This window comes from Peromyscus eremicus, chromosome 9, assembly GCF_949786415.1.
Source record: "Peromyscus eremicus chromosome 9, PerEre_H2_v1, whole genome shotgun sequence".
Classification (NCBI taxonomy): domain Eukaryota; kingdom Metazoa; phylum Chordata; class Mammalia; order Rodentia; family Cricetidae; genus Peromyscus; species Peromyscus eremicus.
The window spans coordinates 98,107,479-98,128,286 of record NC_081425.1 but is presented as its reverse complement, the minus strand read 5'-3'; the positions used below and the strand labels follow the sequence as shown (position 1 = coordinate 98,128,286).

The 20,808-nt window shown below is 38.0% G+C and overlaps 1 long non-coding RNA gene across 1 annotated transcript in view; it reads right to left on the bottom strand.

Moving 5' to 3' along the window:
* Positions 1-5,286: 5,286 nt before the first annotated feature.
* LOC131920156 (uncharacterized) overlaps positions 5,287-20,808 on the bottom strand; it is a 33,196-nt gene continuing 17,674 nt past the window's right edge. The window contains exons 3-4 of the long non-coding RNA XR_009381522.1: positions 6,516-6,580; positions 5,287-5,666 (exon numbers count right to left, since the gene is read on the bottom strand). This is a non-coding gene — a long non-coding RNA (uncharacterized LOC131920156). The remainder of the gene's footprint in view (positions 5,667-6,515; positions 6,581-20,808) is intronic.

Here is a 20,808-nt window from a genome sequence, read left to right as displayed (position 1 = left end):
ATAGAGAAAACGAATGGGAAATACCATCTTCTGAGCAATCCATAGGCTTTCAATCATGAACTTGTAACAACTACAGATGAACTGCGTGTATCAGCACAAGAAGGGACCCTTGAACAGCTAAGCAACAATGGAAGATGACAAGATGATGGACTGAGGTGATCCTAACCCTCACAGTGGAAATATTTCCTATGGATAGATTCAGAGAAAGAGGGAGTTATTGCCGTTAGTTGTGTGCCCACCGGTGACTCCACCAAGCTACATTGGACAGTCTCAATCCAGTATCCACATAGCCCTGGTTGAGCCTCATGGGTCACACAACAAAACAAAAAATCATGAATCTGAGAAGGGAATGAAGGAGTGTGGGAGTTGGTATGGGTGGAGAGAAGATTAGAGTGTGGGGAGAGAATAGCTAGAAAGCATTATATACATGTATGAAATGTCAAAGAACGAATAATAAAAAATAAGACAAACATGAGTTAGGGAGGGCATTGGGAGGCTCCACTCCTTGCTCTGGAGCTATTGGCATTTAACTGTTGGCGAAGGAATGGGGATCATTTTCTTCTGTTGTGCAGCCGCTGGTTAGTTGTCTATGCTCCCAGGAAATACCCCCCAACTCATGCTCATGTGGTTGACTGTAAGTAACTTCAGTGGAAGGAGACATGAATGAAGAAGGGAGCTCTCTGTGAAGAAGGAATTCAGTGGGACTGTGTGTGTGAGGGTAAGGCGGGGGGAGCACGGGGTTAACACAATCAAAGTATGTTACACAAGTGTGAAATTGTCAACAAATTTTAAAAGTACTAATGGAAATACCAAGAAAGAAATTAAATATGCAGATTTAGAGTTTGCTTCCCAGGATATAAATTTAGAATTGCAACCACAACACAATGATAAAGAGGATGCGGAAAGGGATAAAAATGAGGATTCAATCTCAAAGTTTGAAAATCCTAGTAGATCAACCACAACAGTGAACCAAACAAGTAGTGTAAGATGCTTTGTTCTGTAAATGGGGAGACAAACAACAAAGAAATAAACTGCCATCAGGACAAGGGATGATGAGAAAACCAATCTAGAGCAGCAGTAAGAGGTAAAGTGTGTTTAATGTGGAATAAGAGGAGAAATTTTCTTTGTATTTGGCAGAGTAAAGATGCTATTGATGTGTTTCTTTTTTCCTTTTAAACATAATTTTTAAAAAAGATTCTTTGGGAATTTCACATCATGCACCCCAATCTCAATCATTTCCCAGTTCTTCCATATCTGCCTTCCACCTTTGTAACTTCCTCCCCAAAATAAAATTTAAAAAAAGTGCCAGATTTGTACCACTCTGCTCCTCTGACTTTCCCAACTCTCTATTACATATTCATTTGTCCCTGTGGCATTTGAAGCTGTAGTGTGTCGTGCAGTATACTTTTTTGCCCAAACAGTTGTAAATGTTCATTGCAATGAATCCTTGGTCTAGTTCAAAGCCTCTGGCTTCTGCTACACCATCAATCCTAGACTCTCACCAACCCTCTTTTTGGATATCCTGCTGGTACCCTGTGTCATGGAGATCTTACTGCTTTGGTTCCACAGGACCTGCCCCTTCACGTGCTCCAGGAACTCATAGATGGGGTAGATGTTGGGGTGGGCCAACACAAGGCCCTGGATCTGGGCCTGGGTGTTAGCTAAGTTGGTCAGCTCTGGTCACTGCAGGGCCTCTTCTCCCCTCCCCAGTGAGGGGTGGGTCCAGATTCCCTGTGCCCACACCCCACACTGTTGCCTATGCTGTTGCATGATGGAGGGTGAGGGCCTGGGCCAACTCAGCAAGGAGCTATGACATCAACATGGCTTCTTCTGGTGGCAACCCATACCATTGACATCTGCATGGCCTTTGATGGTAACATGGGCCATGGACATCAACATAGACCCTGGGTACAGTAGGACCACAGACCCAGACATGACCCATGGCCCTTGGGGGTAGCCCAGGCTTGGACATCACCATGGCCTCAGGTGCCAGTGCCGGCCACTCAGCTTAATTAGCCCTCCCCTCACCCCCAAGCAGCATGCTCTCAGACATCAACATGGGCTCAGGTGGCAGCCCAGACACAGAAATGCAAATGGACCTTGGTGGCAACATGGGTCATGGAGGAAATCAACACAGACCCTGGCTGTGGTAGGGCCTCAGACCCAGACATAGCCCTCGGCGCAGCCCCAGCCTGGAAATCACCATGGCCTCAGGTGACAGTGCAAGCTCCTCATGTCCGCAGCCTGTTGCTCACCAAAGTCACTTTTCCAGTTCGACGTCTCAATGGTTATAAACCACTGATCATCCAGAGGGCCTGAAGTTGGTTCGTAGCACTGAAAGGGGCAGGGTGAGAGATGTGGGTGGCACACAACTGCTTTGACTTCAGCTTCTGGTGATTTGACACCCTCTTCAGGCCGCTTTGGGCACACACACACACACACACACACACACACACACACACACACACACACAGAATATACTCTCTCACACACATTAATAAAAATAAACCTTCAAAATAGCTTTGTTTCTAAAATTCCTTTGTACCTAAGTGTGTGCTGTGATTCCGTTGAACATTTGGGCATTATAATTCTTTGGAACAGAGTCTGGGGAAATTAAGATATGAATCACGTTTTCTTAGCACTTCATGTTTTAAATTGGTAGATTCTGAGAAATAAAAACCTTTAGTAGTAAATGATTTGCTGACTGGTCAATTTTACCTCAAACTTTTCTTGATGTATAGTTACAGGGTAGAGAACAATCACTTTGAAACTGAGTATGCTCTTTTAAAGATAAGGTCCTTGAGTACCATCGAACAGAGTCTATGCCATCTGTTTTTGTATCTGGAACAGAAACAGTGCTGTATGATAAATTCTTTTAAGAAGGAAAAGACAGAAATAAATAGGATATCAATAATTATGACATCTTATAAAGAATGTGGAAAACCCACTGGGGACTTTAAGTGAGCAGAAGTTTGCCCCAGAAGTTTGTAAGATTGTAGCCTGACTTGAAAAGCCTTGGCTGTCTGCCCCAGGTGGAAATTCTCATTTCTCCATCAACCTATTCGATAAACAAATATGCTTTATGTGCTGTTTTAGTTCATATAGTATCTGTACAGAACATGGCCTTGGGCCACTTGAAAATGCAACTCTAAAATTTTATAGTAGATAAATGTTCCCAGGACATTGTGCTCTCTCTTCTTCATCCACACAATGTTTGCAGTCAATGCAGCATCAGCAATATTTGATATCTCTTTGGAGAAATTGATTTAACATATTTTTAAATACTGGAATGAGCTATCTACAAAAATATATTCATGCTCCTGAAAGCTTCATGAATAGAGCCACGAGGAAGTTAAGGTAGGATTGCTGCTCTGGGAAGGGTGGTCACCTATCCAGCAAGTTTCCACCCAGACCTTTGCTTATAAATAGCATCATGGCTTCCATCTAAACATATGGATTTAATAAACTGTTAGTTTCTGTCTTCCAACAGAGTTTAAAACTTTTCTTCAGAGAAGTCTGTAAAATTCTTTACAAAATGCTTTTAGACATTTTTTATTTCTAGTACTATTGAAAATTGTATTTCATTTTAATATTCAGGTGCTTATTGCTACATAACGAATGATTCTATTACTATGATCGTTACTATGATTTTTTTTTTTAGAAACTGTAGCAAGATGTAACTAACGTGAATTGCATCCCTTTGTCACCTTTTGCTTGTTCCCATTCAGTGGCATTCAGGACTTGAATATTGTTGTGTGACCGCCACCACCATCTGTCTTTAGAACGCCTCCCATCTTGGAAACTTGGAATTATATGCCCAATAAGTAGTTTCTTTTCACTCGCTCTGGCCTGCCTCTGACAACCACCACCCTGTTTTTTTGTCTCCAACAGTCTGATTTCTCTGTGTGCCTCCTAGGAATGGGATCATTCATGTATTTTTTTATGACAGGTGGCTTATTTCACTTAGCATAATGTTTTCATGTTTCATAATATCAAAACTTTCCAGAATTCCCACTGTTCTGAAGGCTGGTTAATAAGCCACAGTGCATACACCGCATTTATATGCTCATCATCCAAAGACATTTGGCTGTTCCCACCATGTGGTTATTAAAACTAGTGCTGCTCCCCTTGATTGTCAACCTCTTTTCCTAATTACTACTAAAATGCTTCCCCCTTATTTATTCTCTTTTAGATGTATGAACATTGGTAGGTTGCCAAACCTGGTGGATAGCCCCATGCAGGTATGGGTGGCACTAAGTAGACTTAGTGGGTTAATAAAGTAAAAGAAAGAGGTCATGATATAAGCAGGTTGATGTGTAGAGGGAGATTAAGGGTAGTTTTGAATTGGGAAATGTAGAGTCAATGGGATCACATTCCATTGTATACAAGTATGATATTCTCAAATAATTTAAAAAAACACAGTAAAAATGGATTTCTTAGGACCTATGTGTGTTTCACTCTATGATTTTCACATTCAATGTTAATATTATCAATGTTAAAAACAAAAAGAAAATGTTTGATCACAAAAATGTTTTTGTTTCTTTAATTTTGAAATGCTTCTATTTTTACACATTGAATTTTTCTTAATTGCTTAAAGGACAAAATATAATCTTACATCTTGTGAAATTGAGAGTTGACCAGTGGCAGAAATAATTTTCAAGTGGAGAGAAATGTAATGGTCATAAAAAGACAGACATTAGTCCCACCCAGTGGTGATGTATTTGATGTTCAAATTCATATGCCACTGTATAAACAATCAAATGAAAACAATGAACAAAATAAAAAAAATAGAGTTCAAGGCTTCAAGAGGCTGCAGAGTTCTGTGGACAGAGAATCTGCCTGCACAGTTGTCATGTAAAGTGCAGAGACAAGTTCCCAGCATTTCACATTCCTCTATCTTCCTGGGGTTAAGGCCATAGCCTATAACCTTGCTGCTCTCAGTTACTCACTGAAAAATTTTTGCTTTGATTAGGTTGACTGATCAATGTTCAAGTCTCATTCTGCCTGCAAGAATGGGATTTTATAGCTTTTCATCCAATCGTTCTTGCCTTTATTTACAGCCTCCTCATTATTATGTTGGCTCTGACTTCTAGTTTTATGACCCACATTTGTTGTGTTCTTGTCATGTTCCTAGACTCTAAGAAATTTGATCAAATTTTCTCTAATGGGTATATTTTTATTTACAGATAATTTTGGACCATGTTAATTTTAATCTTCTACTTTCTCGTTTTAACTAATTCTATTGGGTCAGTTTAATGAACAGTAAAAGTAAAAATTAAATCATGAGGTGATTTAAACAGCTATTTTTAATTGAGATTCAGTAGAGACAGCTGTAGAAGCGGAGTGGCTTACAGGGCTATGCTAGCCTTCTCGATATTGCTGTAGAGTGATGAGATACCCATACTTGATGCTCACCTTTTGTGATCCTCTGTCATGGCCAATGTGTCCTGATGTATCTGAGAGAGGGGAGGGACTGAGGGAAAGAGAGAGGGAGAAAGGGAGAGAAAGTTTTGAGCTACCCTGTGAAATCTGCATCTACATTAGCTTTGGATGAACCATCTGAGAAGAGAGATGTGATTGCTGATTTGCTTTCTGTGGATGAGTATTTATTTCTTTGTAGAAGTCATAATTTAGTAAGCTGAAACTGTAGTGGTACATGGCAGGACCTGGGAAGACAAAAAATACACATTTAGTACCAAGTACTGAGTGTTTATATATTACAGTGATGGTGTTTTCACACATGGATGCTGATGATTGAGCTACCACATCTTGAGGATATTTTTTACTGAGAAGAGAAGAGGCAAATAAGTCGACAAGGGTATAAGGCTAAGCAATGAATGCTCCAGGTGCCCTGATATCTGACCACAACCTAGAGCACAGTCTTACATTGTTCAATACTACAGTGCTTCAGCATTGTATAGTATTAGTGAAGGTTCTTAGGAACTAGTGAATTCTGCCTGATTTTGAAAAGAGTGGCTTCAATCACAAAGCTCTGGAACCCACAGTCTATAAAGTGGATGATTAATGTAGCTAGGCATGGGTCAGCTACAGATTGTAACAAGAGGGAGATCAGCTTGGTCCTGACATTTTTAGAGAGTTCACAGACACAAACAATGAAAAAGACTGCTGTCTTAATTACCAGATCCTGCTTCCAAAGGCTCAAAACCACCAAGATAGGTGAAAAAACACCGCATCTCTGCCAGGGTGGGTAGTGGTGAATAATCACATGTCTCAATTACATATGTAAGATCTTGTGTTTGCTCATTTTCCCACCTCCAACTTTCTGACAAAAATTATTCTTGTTCTTGTACTCATTTTAGCTAAATTCTTTTTGTGAATTTTTTATAATGTTTTCTGTAGTGTAAGCATGAATCCAATGACTGGTAAGGAAGGAACTACAGATGTTATATAAAGTCCTGGTACCTATTAAAACTCATCTACTACTAGAAACTGAGGTATCAGAATGACTGTGTGTCCTCACAGCATTGCATGTTGTATTTCTGGGGCTTACTTACTCTTTGAGGGGGAGACATGTATTCTTGGCTGACTTATTTGAATCCAGAAAATTCTGCATATACATCTATAGAGAAAGAGAAACTGCAAATTATTTTTCCCTGTTAATTCCACAGAAATGAGAATGATCTCTTTCATAGTAAAAGGCAATCCAATAATCTATAGACCATCAAGCTATAGCATATTATTCAATCAAGTATCTTAACTTAGAAAGAAAGAAAATGCCACTGTCTTAATTTTTCTTAATTATATCAATATCAGTTCCTTAAATGACTTACAAAAGCTTTACAAGCTCAGCAGTTACTGCACTGAGTTAATCTTTGACAAGTTTATAGGTGAGAAAGACTTAGAAATGTACACTTGAGAGGCCAGCATTGAGTGGATGGGGCTGCCGTCTGGTTGTTTTTACTCACTCTTCATTCAACAAGAGAGCTTCCGCTGAATTTCACAGCTGACTCATTATCTCCATCTCACCAAGTGAGGATGAAAGCACTCATTTTATTACTTACAACCAGATAATTTATCAAACAAAATAAGTATCATTCTCAGCACAGGGTAAACATTGTAATTTTCCGCCACCTGCCTCATCACCTTGTGCTTTTGTATTTAATAGAATCATCTGTTTCATTATGTCACCTGCCCCCTCAGTATATGTATTTTAAAGCTGCTTATGTCATCGCTGCTTAAATATGATGCAATCGTGTTTGCATATCTTCTCATTTGAAGGTAAAAAGCAATATACACACACCTCAATGCTTCTGCTTGCATAGGAATTGTAGTTTGCCCACTCCTTTAGTTTTATGATTCTTTCAGATTTTTTTAAAGGCAAATCAAAATATTCTGAGGGGAATATTGAGATGTTAATTGTGTAAAAGATGAACCTGTGCATAAAGTTTTGCAAATAATTTCAGGATGTGGTGGTTCCTCTGAAGCTTGCCAATGAGCTAATTAGAGGTGTAGGAACCACAAGCTAAGAAATTCTCCACCGTGAAGAAGTACCCTCTCACTATCTTGCTCTTCCTAACCCCAGATCCATACTACCCTGCTTTGATATTGAGGTCATGCTCCATCTTCTTACAACTGAACTATTTCAGCATTTGACTTCGTGCTGGTTTTGTGACTCAGTTTCTCTTCACTTAACTTCACATCTGGTTTCCACAACTATCATGGGTGTCTATTCTGTTGTTGTTCATAAACTACACATTTTATAGGCAGGTTGTCTCATCTTAACTACCTTTTCATATAATTTTCTTGGTGAAATTTGCCCCTCCTAAATTGTTTATCTTTTCTCCAGTATGATTTCCATTTACTACTCAAATTTAACTATGTGAGATGAAACTGGGTGGAAAAAAAATTCACCCAGAAAATTCTAGTTAAATCTCTAAGAACTGTCTGTTCTATACAGCAACGCTGTAACCCTTTAATACACTTCTTCATGTTATGGTGACCTCCAACCATAAAACTATTTCATTGCTACTTCATAACTCTGATTTTGTTACTGTTATGAATTGTAATGAAAATATCTGATATGCAACCTCTCTGGAAGAGTCACTTGATTCCAAATGAGTAGCAACCCACAGGATGAGGATCCCTGCTTTGGAGCCAGGTGAACATACCTACAATAAAAATTACTGTAACCCTCAACATTGTTTTTAGAGGAATTTATGTTTCCCCTTGTACTTTTACTCCTTAAAAGCACACTAATCATATCCAGCTTGAATCTTGCAAGCAAGACAGGTCATTTGCCATTCAGCAGCCACTGATGGAATATTTGAATGGATAATGTGAGCTAGGAGAATTTCTAACCCTCCTTTTCCTCCAGAAGAGATTGTGCTTTTCAATATCGTGGTTCAATTACTGTTGGATTAGTCAGCCACACTTTCCTTCCCCTTCATCAATTCCTTTTGCCATTGTGATTTATGATTCTAATGTACAAACCTGAAAGCAAGCACAACTGGAACTTTTTATTTGAAATGTATTCTAAATATAATATGAAAAAGAAACCCATGTTTCACTAAAAGGAAGAAGAGCTCAAATAACTAAGACTAGCAATTTAAGCTTAGAAACTGATGTGTTTCTTTAATTCTCCCTATTACCAGAGTTTTGGAAGTAAAAAAAACAAAGTGGCTGGGTAGTAAGCTTTGAAAAAGACACAAAAGTCTGTATTTATTTGCTCTGACTTGAAGTGGTTATTTCTAAAATTTTGGAGTAAAGGGAAGAACACAGGTCTTTAAAATCCAAAGAACTATCTTGGAATCGGATTCACTCTGTTAAGCTATGGATTGATGTAAGCTATTTAACTTTTGTGTATCATTTAACTTTAGTGTGCCATGGTGAATGCACAGGTGGTTTGAAAGTCTTAAGTGAAAAATGTCAATTCCTTAGTACCGTGCTTGAGATCTCGAATGTATTGTTTCCAGTGTGTATGTGTGTTTTTGAACCTGCAGGCATATACGTGTATGTATATGTGCTTGTGTGTGTGTATGGTGTATGTGAATGTGTGTGTGTGTGTGTGTGTGTGTTGTGCATTTGTGTGTGTGTGCATGTGTGTGTGTGTATGTGTGTGTGGTGTGAGACAGAGAGAACGAGAGAGAGAGTGTGTGTGTGTTCATAGTTATAGTAATTTTTAGAGATGAGTATCAGAGCTCTTTTAAAAGATTTTAAAATGTTATGGTTCAAGGAGCTAGAAAGAAGGTTCAGTGATTAGGAGCACTTGCTGCTCTTGCAGGTTTCTCCCAATCATCTTTCACTCCAGTTCCATGCAATACAACACCCTCTTTAGGCTTCAGAGGGCACTAGGCATGCATGTGGTACACTTACATACATGCAGGCAAAACACTCATGCACATAAAAATAATAATCATCTAATAAAAAAGATGTGATGATTTGGATACTAAATGTGTCCCACAACCTCATATAGTGAGCATTATTGGGTTCTCAGTTGATGTTAGTATTTGGGGGAGGATCTGGGAAACTTTCTAAGAGGTAGTTGCAGGAAATAAGTCACTGGATACATATCTACAAAGGCTACAATTTGTCCCCAGTATCCTCTTTGCTCTCCGTTTTTTTTTTTTTTTTTTTTTTTTGTTGTTGTTGTTCTTCATGAAATGAATTTTCTCCTCCACATCTATGAAGTCCAATAATTTTGACCCAGATATATTTATTCAAAGATCTGTGGTGCCGGGCAGTGGTGGCACACGCCTTTAATCCCAGCACTCGGGAGGCAGAGCCAGGCGGATCTCTGTGAGTTCGAGGCCAGCCTGGGCTACCAAGTGAGTTCCAGGAGAGGCACAAAGCTACACAGAGAAACCCTGTCTCGAAAAAAAAAATCTGTGGCATTGTTTGAAACTAATATACCCAAATGTCCCATGGTACATGGGCATTGACATTAAGACTTCAACATCTGAAGACACCATGAGTATCACCACAGAAACCCTAATTTTACTATTGGTACTGATTCAGGATAACTTCCTTATTTACAGTGATATCAACATTTTCAGGTTTCTGCTCAGGCTGTAGTGGGCTTGGACGCAGATATAAGATCCAGATTTTTTTGTTGCACCCCAACATCTCATTATGTGTTCAGTTTGCTTTCCTGTTTTCACACTCTCAATCACCATGGGATGTGAATTCAGCTTCAGAGAAAGAAGAGATGAAGAAATCACCATGGCTTATTAGACTAATGCTTAGCAATCAGGAGACTGCCTTCTTCTCTTCATCCTCCCTGCAGGGTGTTATTTCCATTTCACCCAAGTCTGGCTGGGCAACTCCCTAGTTAAATAGTTTCATTAGTGCAGGATTTCAGACACAGAGTAATAAACAACTAGACATGACTTAAGAATGGTAGCTTCCTCTAAAGAGTCATGATTGTGCGTTGTTTCAAGGGCAGCTCAAAGTGAATACTGTATGCTGGAGATTTATTATTAGAGTTACTAACTGTACTAACTGGGCGCAAGACTATCTTTTCCATAACCCTGTCCTTGAAACAGGGTTTCTGCTTTAATTTGGAGATTTGTCTAAATTATTCAAAACTCTTTCTCTTCTTTTGTATGAAATGGCAAGCCAGGAACATAACTGTGACACCCTACAACTGTTTGCAGCTTCTGATGTAATTTACATATGTAAGACATGGTAAGTCTTACATATGTAAATTAAATTACTAGTACCTGCACCTTTCAGAGAAAAGACAATGTTTGTGTGTTCCTCTTCTTTTCAGTGCATCTTATTTCATTGCATTTAAAGTACTTAAAAAAGGGCTTTCCAATTAATTCAGAGATACAATGATCTAGTTTAGAGGAAAGACTATTGCAGTGTGGATCCAACTGAAGATTTGGATTTCTGTTTCAATCCTGCCTGAAAGAAGGCATGATGATTATCTGTTTCAAGAATGCAATAATAAAGTGACCACAAGGTTTGATTGATGGTCCGTTACAAGATAAAATAATACATATAAAATTGCTTTGTAGATTTTACAGTGTTGTGGAAATATAATGTCTTTTGGTTCATTCCTAGGGACTTCTTGATATGGTCACTAAAATCAGAGAACTGGTTTCAAAGGCATTTTTTAAAATTTTATTTGTCTTCCTAAAATACAATATATGTTAAGGTGCTTGCTAGGTTTGAAATGGCTCTTCCCTCTACAGAAAATGATGGAAATTATAAAATTGGAAATTTCATGTAAATGTGAGTTGATTTGTGCTTTGCTCACATCCCTGGTTCTGTACCTTTGGGGTAAGGGGCTATGAACTCACTGTGCAATGTTTTGGAGTCACGAAGTAACTAATCTCTTTCTTGGAATGTTCAGAAAATGTGGTAACTTCACTTTGTTTAGAATAAAGAGGAGGCAGAGAAATCTTCAACAACATAGAAACTTAAGTGTTGGTGGTCAAAGGAACAATGTCTATCCTTACTTTCCTACAACACTCCCATTTGATTAGATCTCAGCACTGGGAGAGACAATTCTTTCACAAGTGTTCCAAACTTTGGTATTTGGAGCAATTAATTCCAAAAAGAATGTTGTCAACAAACATTCCCCTTTCCATAGCTTCTTTCTTTCTTTCTCTTTCTTTCTTTCTTTCTTTCTTTCTTTCTTTCTTTCTTTCTTTCTTTCTTTCTTTCTTTTTTCTTTTTGACTGGATTATGAGAGGCAAAGTTTTAGAGGTATAGAGAAAACATTATTTGTGCATTGATTTTCAAATAAATTTAGTTTGAGCAAAAAGTGCAAAAATATTAGACAGTAAAAAGATTTGTAAATGAATAAGTGAAAATCATTCATAATTTTGCTCTTTAAAATTAATATAACTTGATATCTGCTTTATTTTTTTTTCATTTAGTTGTAACAATGTTCATGGCTTAAAAAGAGTAGGATAGTATTTTACATGCCATTTGGCAAGCTATTATCTTTCCATAGAAGACATTTGACATGTCTCCAGCAAACGCTGCTGTACACCATGGTTTTTCATGGTTTTGGTTTATTTTCTTTTATGGGCAGGCCATCATTTAATTTCCTGAACACTTTTATTGGGCATTTAAGTTGTTGCCAGTATTTCATTGTGATAACAACGCTGGGCTTTGAGCAATGCTATTTAATCTATAAAACACGGGCAGGAGAGCTTCCTGCATGTACTTTATTTGAGAAATTCACAAAAATAAAGTTTTAGGAAATCTCAATAACATATATTGGTACAAATTTTATATGTCATTTAGGTTTTCAAATGTTTGATCACATGGCCTGGACTTTCATGGTTTATAATTTGTGTCTCTGCATCTACTCACATGGCGATCTTCTCATAGTACTTCAGTCTTTTTTATTATATTTGTCTGAGATTACTGGGTTGTGTTTTCAACAAACATGCCAGACGATTTTCTTCTTTTAGGCCCAGTGCTCAATGCTAGACATAGTCTGTGCCACACTAGAGCTGGCATTCTTGCATGAGACATGTGTGGGTGTTTAGCAATGCATGAAAGCAAGGAAAATGCTTAGAGTATGAATTTAATGAGCGGCCTATTTTCTAATAAATAGTCCAAGGAAGGGCTTTCAAGAGAGATGACTTCAAATTTGGATGTATGCAAGAGGAATGCAAAAACATAAGAAACACATGGGCAGGGAAAGAAAATGAGCTGTAGTAATAATATTGGTGTGACAGGTAGCTAGACAGTAGTGGAATTAGGAGTTTGTATACAACGAGAGGGTCCATGATGACAACAAAGAGCTTAGGTTGGAGTCACGGGTGTCATTGAAATCCCTTTCAGTCTAGTGTAAGCTAGAACTTCTATGAGTTCATGGTGTGATAAGACAAAGCTATCTTTAAAATATCTTCTTTCTTGCTATGCCTCTTACAAACGTCATTTTTACCCAGTGTGATACCTAATTTTTAATTTTAACGTAAAAGAATAGTAATAAGTTCAGATGACTATCATACATATTTTCTAACAAAGAAACACATGGAAAATCAGCCTTTGACTTTTGAAAGGGAAATCCCACCAGTGTTCATCTAAAAATGGGGATTGCTTTCATTTCCCTTTTTGGTCTGTGAAGTTTTGCTTTACATACTTTGATCGTCTGCTATAAATCTCTCTCTCTCTCTCTTTTTTTTTTTTTTTACAACTATTGCTATTTCACTTAATTTTACTCTGCCTGACTTAGAAATTTTACTATATTGGATCTGGGGAATTGAATCAGCCAGTAAAATGCTTGTGGTCAGGTATGGAGACCTATATTCAGATTCCCAGGAACCCATGGAAAAGCCAGGCACCAAAGTCAGTTTGAAGCCCAGAAGAAAATAATATTAAATCCTGAAATTCCACATCTTTCATCTGGGGCTCATGATGGAATCATCTGAGCTCTAATGGTTTTGATTTGTCTCACTTCTCCAGCTCAATCACTTACAGCACCTTTATCTTGGGCTGGCTCCTCTCTATGCCTATAGCTTTCTTCAGAAAATGCTCCATGCTCCTGACATCTCCTATATCCTAGAACATCTATTGCCAGTTGAGTTTCACCTTCGCAACTTCATTCAATGGCCCTTTATGGTTTCTTGGAAAGAAAACCCTGCCTGGCATTAGGAGATTTCTGCAATCTTGGTGCAGGCCTCCATGACACCATAACTTGCATTTATTCATGCCTGGAAAGCCACATGAATGATACTCCCAGAAACTTCTGTCAGCTAGAGATGTAGTCTCACCTCACTGTTTGACAGCTGTATTTACCTCTCTTTGACAGGTGAGCTCAATTAAGCATTCCTTGAGGTGGTGGTTTGCAAGCATAGAACCCCTCCGCAATGTGCTTGGTTCAAGCTCTCTCCTTTCAAATGGATTTGCAGTTTCATAAGTTGGACTCACAATGGGTAGAATCTTAAACTGAGGGCACATTGTTTATTGGCTTAGGTCATAGTGGTGACTTTTTTCTTTAATGGGGTGAATCTCTTTAATAACTATAGCACCCTCCTCTGAATCGGTTAACTTTTTCATGTTCATTTCCTCCCCAAACTGTGCTATGTTTCATGCATTTCTGTTAGTCCTCACTCTAAGTACTGAATAAATACACAGGAGTCTGGATGTTAGGCTATCTTGAATTTTCTCTGACACTTTCTTTGAATTGAGTCTGATTTAAACATTCAAAAATTGGGTAAAACAACCAGATTTTTGCCAAAATATGAATTGCCTTTATCCCAGTTCCTAATAGCATTGTTGTTCCCCTCTGAAAACAATTTTACTGTTACAATTTTACTGTCCACATTCCTGTTTCCATTCCGGTTTTCTGAACTCCCAGCAGAATGGACCACTTTGACTTGCTTATATAGCCCAGGCCTCTTTCAGTTGACACCTTCAGATTCCTTTGCATTCCTTGTACAAATCCTGGTTCCAAAGGCCCATGGACACATTGTCAGAGCCGCAGCAGTGCTTCCCTACTCAGAATACATTTGCTGTGTTTGCTATTTTTTCACACCATTAGGCTAAAATTCCTGACAGAGGGAACATAAGAAAAGAAGTATTTACTGTAGTTCATTACCAAGAAGGTCCATGGGGTACTAGAGAGATGACTAAGTAATTAAGAGCATTGGTTGCTCTTTCAAAGGACCTGACTTTGATTCCCAGGACCCAAGTTGCAGCTCACAGGCATCTATATTCCAGTTCCAGAGGATCTGATACTCTCTTTTGGCATCTGTGGACACCAGACATGCATGGGGTGCACAGAGATACATGCAAGCAAAACACTCATACCTGCAAAACAAACAACAAATAAACAAAAACCAAATGCATGCTACTACTACTAATAATAATAAGAAGAAGACTAATAAAATAGTACAGGAATTGAAGCGTTCATGGTAGCATACCATCTGTGTCCAGGACTCCTCACAATTTGATGGATCTGGAAGCAGATGGCAGTTAATGCTGAGACTTAGCTGGCTTCCTTTTTCCTTTCTCATTCATCTGGCATCTCAGCCCATCGGATGACTCTGCACTCATCCGAAGTTAATTTCCTGATATCAATCAAATCTCTCTGGAGACATTCTCAAAGTCACACTCAGGGGGTGTATTTCTTAGATGATACTAAATCCAGTCAAGTTGACAATCACACCACATACAGCTGTTTCTAGTTATACTGTCGATGTATCTTGAAAGAATTAATAGTTAGACCATTTTCAAGTTTTATAAGCATATTCATTTTTGAATTATCCTTATATTAAAGTGGGTTTAGTTCATTTCAAAATCATGTCTATATTTTTTTAATTCTGTGATTTAATCATTTAAATTTTTCATTGTTGATTAAAATATATATTCAAGAATACCTTTCTTTTAGGCTATTGGGAAACCAGTTGTGGTTTATTTTGAGTCTTTGAATATGTATGACTATTTTTATCCCTTTGATTCCTAATACTATATCACCAAGCTGTATTTTGAAGCACATTAAGAATTTGAAAGAATTCTTAACTATTAATTTGTCATTTCAAGATAACATATTTTTGGAATATGTATAAATCTTTAAAATTTTCTCCAATGTAGCATTAAATATTTAATCTAAAATTTAAGTCTCCCTGTCTCTATCATCATACATAAATATGAAATATACTCATCAGGCGTGAATTTGTAATTGTAATTGCAGCTTTCAATTATTTCCTTTCTAGTTATCACTTGGTATAGTTATATAACTGTCTATTGTTTCATATGGTTTGAGTATTGCTTGGCATAGGTATATAATTGTGTATTGTTTCATATGGTTTGAGTATTGCTTGGTAAAGCTGTATAATTGTCTATTGTTTCATATGGTTTAAATATTGCAGGCCAACAGACTCTGAACATTTTGATAGGTGCATATTTATTAATGAAACTGAGAAAAGTACTTTGAAAATTACACATTTGTTTTAGAGTTATGAACACAGTACTAATTATTAGTTCACATGGTAAATAGCAAAAGCCTCAAATTGTTTCCAAACACTTTAGAGAAATAATTAAAATCAATGTGCTCTGATATCTTTTCTGACCTATAGTCTGCCTGTCCTTTCCCTTTTTGACAGTGTCCTCCCGAGCCTGTAAAAAACAACTGCATCTGACTTGTTTTACCACTGTACCTTTGTCATCAGTCATGGTGCCTGACATGGTGTAGATGTTGAGTGCATGTGTATGGAATGACTAAGTGGAATAAGAGTGACTCACGAGTAGGCTGAGTTTTTATTATATAAACATATGTCTACAGGAAATAGCTCCTTAGCTAGTCTTTCTACTTTTGTTGTAGATCAGTGAATGTGGAAAGCTCTTTCTTTCTTACTCTCAATGATTCTTCAGAACGTTACTACACAGAGTCCAGAGTTTCATGTCTTCTTAGTGTAGGCTGTCACAGGAACAGCCTGGGTGACAGGAAGGACAGGGGAACATGCTTCAATCCAACATTTCCAAACAAATTGACCCTACTGATATTTTTATTTGTTTACATGTACACACACACACACACACACACACACACACACACACGCACACGCACACGCACGCACGTGCGCACACGCACACACACACACACACACAAACACACGATAGACATGATTGAGGAAAATTCAACTAATGCTTAGAAGTCATATTTATGGTAAATCTGTTATTTAATTTACACACACACACACACACACACACACACACACACACACTGGTTATCATTGGTGTTCTTGTAGCAAGTAGGCTTCCAATTATGAATAAAATTAGTTTATATACTCATGACTTAGAAGGACATTTTAGTGAATGGAAATCTAAATTAACACATGTATCACACAGAACATCTTAGTAGGTGATTAATGATTATGTTTAGCTATCATAGTATTAATATTTGATAATTTGGCTGTTATCTCAAAATATTCTAAAGATTATAAGATCTAAGATGCCACATTCTAGAATGGAAAGTATAGATAGCAGTATGATTTTCTGGTAAAACAGCTGCTTTCTTTCTCTATCTCTAGCACAGCACAGCTGACAGACATTGTCATCGTGACATTAACATGTTTGCAGTGTCCACCAGATGGCAGATCCAGAGTCTGGGAGAACTTATTCCCTAGAATCTTGCAGATGTGTCCAATAGGCCTTATTTTACACAAGTGACAAACCAAGTATGCAGCAATGAAAAATTAACTTTATTATAAAAAACTTGCAAATACAAAGCATCACACATGGAAATTAACTGACTGTACGCCCATATATCTCAGTGAAATTTTATACATTTACAACAGCCATCATGAAGCTTGTGGTGCTTAACATTGGATTTTACACTTTCACTGTCAAATACATTTTTATGCATTTATCTACCACTCAAAATTAGCATGTTTTAAAAGCTGATTTATTACGTTCTGTCTTTATTAGAATTCATGTCACAGTGAGTTTTTTAGGGCTACAGTTAGACTCATGCCACACTCTATTGGTTGTTAAATCTACAACAATCAAAACCTGGCTAATCGTGCTCGATTTCTCTCAGTTGTCTCTAAATGGATGTCCCTACAGTTGTGCATGTCATAAACAGAGTTAGGATGTGTGGTGCACTTCTACAGAATACCGAGGCCAGCCCCTCTTTTTTGTCCTATTGTCACACCTAGAAATCAGTTGTTTCATGTGAAGTTAGGGGCGAAGAGAAGGGAATGTTGCAAATGGCAGAGGCATGGCAACCAGAAAGTTTCTCCCTAAAACTGAACCTAAGTGACTCGTGGGTGTGAGGACGGGCTTGTGGTAAGAGCCTTGGAGGAATCAGGGAAACTCCAGAAATATTTGACATTAGAACAGGGGGAGAAGTAATACCTTAGCACTGAGTACTCAGCAGTTTATCAGGAAAAAGGAAGCTCCTGGTTATTGAGGGAAGAGTGTGGTTCACCTCTCCATGAACACAGTTGACCGACCACCTTACAAACATCCGATCTAAACTAATAAGACACCTTGGTTCTGTACAGTGAGGAGACATTGCAGAAATTCTGTGTGTGATCAGATATTCAAAAGAGGAGCCATCTCAGGAGGTAATGGTGTCTGAGCATAATGCTGGGGGAGTTGACCCCTGTCTTTCTCTGTCTCTAAGACCTAGACCTTTGCTCTGTACTGGCTCACTTGTCATCTCAGAGACTGAGACCAAGGTAGTGACTGATGCAAAGCTGCAGAGAGTTTTATGTGGTAGGACAATGAAGAAGGCAGAAGGCTCTGCCATTTAAAGTCAACAGGTTGCAGGTTTTGCTACTAGGTCTTGTGAAAGGGAACAGACATAATTTCATGCAGGATCAAATTACAGGGACTCCACAATCACAAGTGGATAGGAATTGCTACCCCTTCTCCCAGCACAGATCTATGTGGCCTTATGTTTTGTTTTTCTCAGCAGGTACTGGTGAGAGCAAGTCCCAGCATTGTCCATCTCTTCCTGCTTGTTTCCAGCAAGATCACTATCTTTGTTTAGTGAGTGATGCTTTCCACAGGCATACGGCCAGTATTTTCCTGTCCTTTCAGTGTGCCTGTGTCACAATGCTGTAGGAAGAACCTTCTCAGTGAGTTCTACACTGTGCAATAGCCCAGTCCAATAAACAAGCTAGACACACAGGACTCCACAAAGCTTCACCTGCCAATCACTCCTGCAAAGGTTCCCTGGTAAACCTGTGGTGCAGAGAACCAGGGTGAAGGATGTCAGCTCCATTCCATTGCTCCAGTTTTCCCTATTGTTATTTTCCTTTTTCACCTCTCCTCTTTTTGTTATTTAATTTTTTTCTCACTTTTTAAATTAACTCCCACTTTCCTTTATCATTTAAAAATATTTTCTTATTTTTTGTGTTGTTATTACTATCATGGGGCTTATGTCATTTTATTGATTTTTAAGTTAAAATACCTATTTATTAATTTGTTTTATTGTAAACAGCACTGGGTTTGGTAAGATCATTTTCATATAAGACATACTGTGCTTTGAGCACAGTCCATGCCATATTCTCCAATCTTCTCATTATTATCCCCATACTCTTTCAGTTCCTTTCCTTCCCCTAGAAAGTTTTGCTTCTACTTATATACCATATAAACATTTATGATTTTAAAAAAGAGACTGGTTCATTTTTAGTTCATGTGCATGAGTGTTTTCCTGCATCCACATATGTGCACCAAATACTAGAAGAGAACACCAGATCCTCTGGAACTGGAGTTACAGGCAATTGTGAGTAGCCATGTGGGTGCTGGGAAGGAGCCCAGGTTCCCTCTAAGAGCAGCATGGACTTTAAACAGCTTTCCATCCCTGACATGCATTATTCTATGTATCTATATAAAACCTTTGATCCAGAAGTGTAAGAAAACATGATATTTATCTTTCTGGGGATACTTAATCACATAATCTTATAATATCCATCCGTGTCCACTTTATTACAAATAATAAAATGTTAATCTTTTTTGGCTGAATATAATTCCACTCTGTATATACATCTGTGTATCTATGCCACAGGTTTTTTTTTGTTGTTGTTGTTTTGTCCTTTGTCTGTTGATGAATACCTAGGATGGCTCAACAACTTCACCATTGGAAATAGAACTGCAGAAAGACTAAAAAGTGCACGCACCCTTGTGATGTATTCACTTAGGCTTCTTTTATTCAGGTATATCAGAACATAGAAATAGGTTTTATGGTAGATCTGTTTTAAGGTTTTTGTCTTTTCTTTTTTAAAAATAATCTTGGCACTAGTTCTTTGAGAATTTTGTACAATGTATTTTGATCATATGAATTCTCTTCCAATTTCTCCCATACTCACCCTTACATTTTTATCCACTCAACTTCTAGTTTTCTTATTCTTTTATTTATTTTGTAATGCATTGACTCCAATTTGTGCTTCTCAGCTACTTTTGGGAATGGGATTTGTCCTGGAGTGTGGTAGACTTACAGAGCCACATCCTTAAAAAAAACCCATCTTTTCATTTTCCCAGTAGCTATCAAGTGCCAATATCCAAGTGGTGGGTATTCATGCTCACTTCTGTTCTCTACGATGGGATTTTGTCTGACTTCAGCTCATGTAGGTCTTGTGTGTGCTGCCACAATCAAGTGAGTTCATATGTGCAAGTATCCTGTTATGTCAGAAAAACACTATTTCCTTGAAAGTATTCACCACCTCTAAATCTTACAGTCTTTCTTTCCCCTCTTCCATGAATTGAGATTGAGGGGAGGGATGGGGTGATATGTACATTGCACTTAGGTTTGAGTGTTGAGTACTCCATAGTTGTTTTTTTCTGCATGTTGACCAGTTGAGGTTCCTTGCAACAAGAAGCTTCTTTGAAAATGGTTGAGAGATGCACTGATCTATGGGTATAGGATTATATGCAATATATCTATGGGTATAGTCATTAGAAGTTGGTTTAATACCATGTCTATTTAGCAGAACAGTAGTATTTGCTTTTTCTCTCAGGATTATGACTTGTCTAACCACAGGTTCTTGATCCCATTAACAGTACCAGGTATGGGTTCTATCTAATGGAGTAGGCCCCAAGTCCAATTAGAAAAAATGAATGGTTATTGCTATTACATTCATGCCATTGTTGCATCTATAGGCATATCTTGTTCAGCCACACACTACTGTAGTGTACACAGTTCACAGCTATGTATGAGTGATAATTACTTTTCTACTCAAGTAGCATGCAGAGCATCTTCCAGGATTATGAAGGCTAGCTAGTGGGGATGAAGTTCTAGGTCAGCACCAGGTTGACACCTGTCTTAATTAGGGTTAGTATTGCTGTGAAGAGATACCATGACCACGGCAACTTTTATAAAGATTTAATTGTGGTAGCTCACTTACAGTTCAGAGGTTCAGTCCATCATAGAGG